Source organism: Amblyomma mixtum, chromosome 4 (genome assembly GCF_055824585.1).
Source record: "Amblyomma mixtum isolate Tamu chromosome 4, ASM5582458v1, whole genome shotgun sequence".
NCBI classification, from domain to species: domain Eukaryota; kingdom Metazoa; phylum Arthropoda; class Arachnida; order Ixodida; family Ixodidae; genus Amblyomma; species Amblyomma mixtum.
The window spans coordinates 32,080,107-32,088,586 of NC_143015.1; the positions used below are offsets into that span (position 1 = coordinate 32,080,107).

The 8,480-nt window shown below is 46.5% G+C and overlaps 1 pseudogene; it reads right to left on the reverse strand.

Moving 5' to 3' along the window:
• Positions 1–1,141: 1,141 nt before the first annotated feature.
• On the reverse strand, positions 1,142–4,814 carry LOC149346076 (uncharacterized; annotated as a pseudogene).
• Positions 4,815–8,480: the final 3,666 nt, after the last annotated feature.

Consider the following 8,480-nt stretch of genomic DNA (forward strand, 5'->3'; position numbering starts at 1 on the left):
CATACCCCCCCCTCCGGCGCCAACAACCAATGGGGCCCCCCCCTGCAAAAAATTCTGCGGACGCCCTTGCTTGTCACACCACCGATGACGCACAGAAAGAGTCAGAGCCGCTCCTGCCCGAATCCGGCGCACGTATACCTCCTCCTCCCCAATGAGACTCCGGGGGAGAGGGGTTGGACACTGTCGAAACATTCACCAAGGCGCAAAGCGGTAGGGGAGGAAAATGGGTTCGGGATCAAAAGCATGGAGACACCAGAGGACACAGTCAGTACGGTGTCGCTGTCTTCGGCGGCGAGGGCTTTCACACAAGGAGCAAAAGTAGTACCGTCCGGCTAAGATTCGGCAGGAAAGAGAACATGGCTTCAGCTCGAGTACAGTCGGTAGGAACTTCATGCTGCTAGAGGAAATCTCAGCCCAGACTAATAGCATGAGAACAGGAAGGCAGCACTACGCACTGTATCGCATCGTATAGACGAAGTCTCGAAGCTCGACTCGAGCGAAACACGCTGCAGACGACTTGATGTGCTCAGCGATAAATCAGCAATTGGCGTATTTACTTCTCATAATGAGAGACAAAGCTTTCCGCCATTACTGAATTCATAGCATCGGTGTCCACAAATGCCAAGACAAAAACGCCTTCGACAGAAACTTCAGTAAAGTATGATGTGCTCTACGAGGCTTTTGAAGGTTCCAAGGGGGCGCGGTTTTCATCTTAAGAACTCGGCCACCTAGTTTTCTTCCTGAGTAGTATAGGGGTGACGTCACATAGGATACATGGAACGGCGTCTCCATAAAGGTTAATGATGTCTGGAGAGGACAGGACGGTCACGGGAAAAAGGGCGACTTGATGGCAGCTCGGCAGGCCTGGAGTACTGACTCGCGGAAGGACAGTACATGGGAGCTCGACGAGGTGGCGCTGAGACTGGGAAACGACCAAAACAACGCCATGCCCCAAGGCCAGGCAAGCTGCAAGTGTTGTAAATATGCCGGTTGCCAGGAAGGCGCCAGGGATTGCTAATCGCGGATAAGGTCAAAGATAAGGATAGGATAGGATAGGATAGGATAGGATAGGATAGGATAGGATAGGATAGGATAGGAAAACTTTTATTGTCCGACAGAGGGCAGCCAGAGGGCTACCCGCCTAGACGACGGCCGAAAGGTCTTGACTCTCGGCGGCGGCTTCGGCCAGTCGGACGAGTTGTAACTGAGTCGCCGGGTCGGAGCTCAGTAGTATGGTCTTCCATTTATCTTTTGTGTTTATACCTCGTCCCTCCCGGGGGCATGAGGACATTCCCATAGCATGTGGTCCAAGGTGGCCCTAAGTTCACAGTTTGCGCATTTGTGTGAAAATTTCCCGGGGTACATAAGACTCCAAAGGGCCGGGTTATGAAAGGTGTAAGTTTGTAACCGGCGCCAGTTGATGACTTGGTATCTGGTCAAGGATCTATCCTCTGGAGGAAGTCTAGCTCGTTGCAAACGATAGTGCTGAGTAATTTCTCTGTAGGTCACCTTGCGATCCCTGTCTGTAAAGACCACCTCGCTCGGGTCCGCCCGGAAGCAAAAGCCTCGGGCGAACTCGTGGGCCGTCTCATTACCAGGCAAGGATGCATGTGCTGGCGTCCAGACTAGTGTAATTTTCCTGTCTATTACATGACGGCTTAGAATTCTATTCGTTAGAGGGGAGGCCCGGCCGCTGCTGAAATTTAGAATGGCAACTTTGGAGTCACTCATGATGTACCTCGCTTTTGTGCCTACAGAAGCCAGTGCTATCGCAGCTTCCTCTGCACTGTCTGGGTTGCCCGAGAGTATGGAGGCACTTATTTTGAGGAGTTGTTTATTATTGACGACCGCGACGGTCATCGTGTTCTTACCATACTCAGCGGCATCCACGTAGAACACGTCCTCGTCTTTGTAGGAGCGGAAGCGTTTCTCTAGCGCCTCTGCCCGTATGGCCCGGCGCACTGAGTGATGGGGGTACAACTATATTGTCCCGAATTTCTCCGAGCATGTCAACTTTGGCGGTTGTTCTGTTATCTCGGCTCAGATTGAATTTTTCTATAATCGCCCTGCCGGTTGTGGTCCCGGCTAAGCATTCGATTTGGGACGTTCTCACTGCTTCCGTAATTTATTCCTAGCTCTAGGAGGCGGTGAGTGGATGTACGGATGGGCAACCCTAGAGCTTGTTTCGTGCACCGCCTGATAATTCCATTTATCTTTTCCTTTTCTGAAACTTTAAGATCAAGGAAGGGGGCAGCATATGAGATACGGCTAACTACGAACGCCTGTACCAGCCGTAGGAGATTCTGCTCTTTCATGCCGTGTCTCCTGTTGGCAATCCGCTGTATGAGTCGCATCGTTTGTTGCGCGCAGTTTTCCATCTTAGTTATTGCATCACCGCTATACCCGTTGCTTTGTATAATCATTCCTAAAATTCTGATTTTTTCAACATGACGAATCTCCGCGCCTTGAGCTTCTAATTTGATGTTAGGGATGGTTCTAGTTTGTCTTTGATGCAAAAGTCGATAAAAAAGAAGTTCAGACTTCTGCGGCGAGCATTGCAAGCCCCTACGGCTGACATACCTTTCTACCTCATTTATTGCCTTATGTAGCGTACTTTCGATGTGCGTGTCGTGTCCACGGGTCATCCACATGGTGATGTCGTCCGCATACATGCAGCCTCCTCGGGAGCCGTATCATGGCCACGTTGAAGAGAAGAAGGGAAAGTACCGAACCCTGATGAAGGCTGCCTATGCTGCCCAATTGTATGTCTTGAGACTGAATTTCACCAAAGTGGATGCGCGCTATCCTGCCCGAAAGGAAATTGGCAATGTAGTTGAATGTTCGCTCCCCGACGTTTAAAGGAGCCAGGTTTTCTAGTATCGCCTCGTGTTTTACATTATCGAAAGCTTTAGTGAGGTCAAGTCCCACTATTACTTTCGTATCGAGCGACTTAGTGTCTAATATGTCATGTTTGAGCTGCATCAGGACATCTTGCGTGGACAAATGCGATCTAAAACCTATCATCGAATGGGGGTAAAAAGTCGTTGTCTTCCATAAAATTGTTTAGTCGCGTTTGTATGACATGTTCCATCAGTTTTCCAACGCAAGATGTGAGGGATACAGGCCTTAGATTTTCTAGATTGAGCGGTTTCCCTGGCTTAGGTATGAAAATTACCTTAGCGGTTTTCCACTGATTGGGAATCTCACCCTTCTCCAAGCATTCTTGCAGGAAATTGGTCACCGCTGTTATAGATTTATCATCTAGGTTTCTGAGCATTTTGTTGGTTACACCATCGAGTCCGGGGTCTGATTTGGTTTTCAGTTTTAGTATTTCTGCTCGAACCTCGAAATCGTGAATAGGGGCGTCTAGTTTGCTGTTGGATTTACCCTCATAGCGCGGTAAGGAAGATCTGGTGGCGGAGCCTATATATCGACAACGAATTGCATCGAGGAGTTCCTGCTCCGAACCTTCAAATTTATAACCTAATTTGTGTCAATTTTGTTGCTGTGTTAATTTACTACCTTCTGGATCGAGGAGGTGCCGAAGTAGGTTCCATGTTTTGGCGAGCCCGATATTGCCCTCAAGCTTGTCACACATTGTTTCCCAGTTCTGATCGCAGAGTCTAAGTGCATATGCCTCAATCTCTTTGTTGTGGCGCGCTAGGCGTCTTCTGAGATTGCGATTCCACTTTTAAGGCGGAAGCCTTTAATGCCTCATACTGTCGTTAGCAGACGCGTCGGCAGCCCTGTCGACAGACGCGTCGGCAGGAGTGTCGACAGACGCGTCAGCAGCCGTGTCGACAGATACGTCGGCAGATTCGTCCACCTTTCGGCGTCACTGCTTAAAAGGCTCAAGGTTCCAGTATGAATAAAGGCGCATCTAGTGAATGCATGGACTGCATAAATAAATTAAAAGGAGTAAAGCCAAGAAAAGTAAAATAAAAATAAGAAAATAAACAAAAATAAAAACAAAATAAAATAAGATGTGAAAATAAAAATAAAAAACAATAAATTTAAGAAAAGAAGCAAAAAAATAAAATAAGAAACAAAATATGAAAAATAAAAAGTAACTTAAAACAAACAGTGGCCAGGAAAAGCTTTCGCCTTGCAGCACTTTAGAGAGCCAAAGTGCCCCCTGAATGTTTGTCGCTTTAATCGCTTTTCCACACTAGCTTTGGCCTCCCACATATGAAGAAGGCGGCTGTCTAGTACTTCAAGTTCCGCGTTGTCGTCGAGCGTTTTAGTCGCAATCTTAGCATCCCTGCGGAGTTCCTCCGCCCATTGTTCTATGTTTGTGATTTCTGCCTTTCTCCCGTCCTGGTTACGAACGTCGCGGAAAGCGTCCCATTCGATAATATGCGGGGAGCGCGTTTGGCGCTTGACAGGGCCAACGTCAGTTTCCGTGATCCTCTCAAAGATAAGGAGCCGCCGCTCGCACAGCTACATACAACTCACATCCCTAGCGGTCACACAACGGCTTCTGAACTCTTTCTATCGTGCGCCCATTCTGCCACATTGTAGCCAAATTCTTCTATGCAAAAGCGTTTTTGGCGCTGTTTTTTAGCGCGGGCCATAACATAAACCACAAGTGCAACTTTCACGCTGTCTTGAAAGTTACACGAAGAACAGAGCGCCAGTTTAATAGATTGTATACATATATTCTGGAGCCGGCCGATTGCTACCAGTTCGTCTTCGCCGTTGCCAAGAAGGCAACCCCCAAAACGCTTTCAATTATACGATTGTGAGAGAGCCCCCACTATACCCCGTACTCTCCGACTGTCACACTTCCCCACCTGCAAGGTGGCAACTACCATGCCACCTGCCACTGCCACCTGCCAAGACAGAATAGTTCTGACCTCCAATAGTTAGCAGGTAGCAAAGTGATTTGATGGAAGTCCACCTCTCCCCTTCTAGGGGAAAGTGAGGAGTGACCGCAAGATTCCGCAATGGGAAGAACCCTGTCACCTGCTAAGGCATGAACAAAGAACCCTTGGTAGATAGCATAGTGCAAGAGGAAAATCCCCTGCCCTGTTCTAAGGGAGCGATTGAAAAGAACTGAAGGTGGCTGCCACGGAAATAACCCTGTCACCATCAAGGTCGGCAAATGCAGAGTAAAAGAGACCTGCGACAAGCCGCGGATCGCACATGGCAAAGTCGTACGTGTTGGCTGCCAAAGAGTATCTTCTGCTGTTGCATTGTAAAAAACACTGATAATTAGGTGTCCTCCAAGCTATTCGTAGCGTGCGCTTTGTTGAGCTTAGACGCACAACTAGATGTCCGCGTCGCCGTCAGCAAGGGTCATCATCATCATCATCATTTATTAAGCCTTAAAGGTCCCGTTAGGGACATTACAAAAGGGGGGAGGTGGTACAAGGGTGTTCAGCAGTCATACATGAATATAAATATAGAAGGAATATAGAAATACAGAAAAATATACAAAATATACAATAAAGAATAGCAAAAAATAGAACAAGACGAAAAAAGACAGAAGTAACAAATTCAAATATTCAAGTCATGACAGAGTGTAGCAGAAATATAAACAAAAGCAGATTACAAGTTTGGAAATAGAACAATGTGGTGCTGGGAAGCTGACATATATGGTGCTGGAAAAAATTATTTGTCGTTGAGATGGTCGATTAGGAGCTCTCTGAATCTGGAAGGGTTAGTCTCAATGACAATGTGCTCGTGGAGGTTATTCCAGCTTTCTATCGCACTGGGAAGGAAAGATTTATTGAAAGAATTGGTGGAGCCGTGCAAACGCTGTATGCTTAAGGAGTTAAATAAACGTTGAGATGACCGTACCGGAGCTCGTAGAAGATTTGCTCGAAGTGCTGGAAAGTTAAAGTACAGTTTGTGAAAAAGACAAAGGATTGAATTTTTCCGGCGAAAGGCTAATGAACTGATGCCGAGAGATGATTTCAACGCTGTGATGCTGAGCTGAGATTTATACTGTGAGGTGATGAAGCGTGCTGCCCGATTCTGGATGGCTTCGAGTGAATCTATCAAGTAGGTCTGGTGAGGATTCCATATTGTTGAGGCGTATTCTAGTTTAGTCCGAATGTACGTTTCATATGCTAGTTGTCTGATGGCTGCGATGGACATGAAAGGTGATCTGCTGATGAATCCGAGTGATCTGGAGGCACTAGCACATAGTTGTGTGATGTGATTAGCCGAGGTTAGGTTGGTTGTTATCTCGATGCCGAGGTACCGGTATGAATTAGTTCGAGACAGCGCTATGGAGTTCAGGGAGTACGAAAAATGAAGAATCGAACGTTTACGTGAGATGTGCATGAACTTACATTTCGAAACGTTGAGTTGCATTAGCCAGTCGGAACACCACTTCTGAATTCGGCTTAGGTCATCCTGTAATAATTCCTGATCACTGCTATTGTTGACGCGGCGATGAATGACGCAGTCGACCGCAAAGAGACGGACAGATGGTAAAATACCAGATAGCAAATCGTTAATGAAGATTAAAAAGAGTAATGGAGAAAGAACCGATCCTTGGGGTACCCCGGAGATTACTCTAGTAGTTTCAGATGCCTGACTGGCGATGACGGTGAATTGCAAGCGGTTAGTTAAGAAACAGTGGATCCAGGATATGACAAGCGGGTCAAGAGACAGAGCTGAGAGTTTGGAAAAGAGACGCTGGTGAGGAACGCGATCGAATGCCTTCGCGAAGTCTAAATAAATTATATCGGTTTAGAAGGCAGAGTCTAGATTTATTTATTTTATTTATTTATGGCATACTGCAGGCCGTGAGGCCCAAGCAGGAGTGGATACAGAACAGAACACAAATTGAGCAATAGATTTAAGTAAAGATCAGTTGTAAGTTCGAACAGTTGAGTTTCGCACGAAAAGCCTGCCCTGAAACCACGCTGATTGGGAAAGAAGAAAAGGTTGTGGTCCAGGTGAGATGCGATATGCGAGTATATTATATGTTCGAAAAGTTTACAAGAGATACATGTCAGTGAAATTGGTCGATAATTTGGGGGGTCGGAGCGATTTCCAGCTTTGAAGACTGGTACAACTTTGCTTAAATTCCAGTCGTCTGGAATCTGACTAGTGTTAAGAGACTGGGCAAAAATGGGTTGCAAGATTTGGCTCGTGAAATATTTAGTTCCTTTAAAAATCTTAGCAGGTGCTTTGTTCTTCGAAGCTTCACTGTTCAAATCGGCACATCCATAACGGGACATCCATAAGCCTGTTTACTTGTGTATATTTCCATTTTTCCTTTTGTGACCCATCCGTGCGGTGGCAATAAGCATTCGGTAGGACAAACAGCTCAAGGTGTGCCGCTTACATGAATTCATTTGTTTTCTTTTATTATTATCAGCCCATGTTTCATTTTTCCATCGTGGATAGCATAAATACTCGCCTTATTGGCGTTTTAAATTCTTCATGCGGCCCTTGCTACGCACTGCTTTCCTTTACTTGTAAGGTTTTTACCTTTTTGATCCGTCCGACTCAGCGAGGCATAAGACACTCCTGCAGCGAAGAAGAAATGTAATGATCATTTAGAGAGCCTAGACCCGAGGTGATATCGTCCGCAAAAAGGCTTTGGTGGAGTTGCGCGATCTGCGGTAATTGGTGTGGAAGTTTGGGCATTGCATCGTTGAAGAGAAAGGGCGACAGGACCGATCCCTACTGGGTGTCCCTGTTGCCGAGAAGGAAGTTATGTGAGTGAAGACCTCCTATAGTGTTCTACTTGAAAATACACCTTTCTACCAGCGAGAAAGTCGCGGATCTAGCTGAAGGTTCGGATTTCCACCCCCAGTTTGTGAAGGTTCTCCAACATCGTATCATGTCTGACATTATCAAAAGCCTTCTCCAGGTCGAGTCCGAGAATTATTATGGTATCCTGCGTTTTTGTCTTAATAATCTTCAGCTAAAACACCCAATTATTGAGGCAAAAAAAAAGGACTTGGCGCACATATCTCGAGGGACACCTGAACCGCACCATGGAAAAAAAATTGGCCATTCTCTTACAGCCAGAGGTATAATACAGATCCCTTATTAAATTATTCGATGGAGGAAATGAAACTTACACTGTTCCAATGTATTAAAAAAAAATCGGCCATTCTCTGGGGGCCACAGGTAGGAAATTTGCCTTATGAAATCATTTGATGCAGGCAACGAATTATACCGTTACAAAGCTCTCCTTGATGTGTTTTAACGGCAACGCCAGAGTGTGCGGTGAAAACTGGCAGCGCTTACTGTATTTGTTCACGCTGACCTCTCAATGACCGGCAGCTAGAAACGCCCATTCACCTAATGCACCTCAGCATGAGGGGCATGTATTCTTCAAACGCCCTAAGGAAAAGGTGTGGGTGAGGAAAACCAGGAAGAGTCTCTTGGACCTCCTCGTGACGCCACGTCACGTTTGAGTCTTGGTGCTGTTTGCATTTCCCGAATGGAACATACATGCGGATGACGTGCGGCTGCCAATTGCGCTTGCCGTTCTTTCTGACGACGAAGCT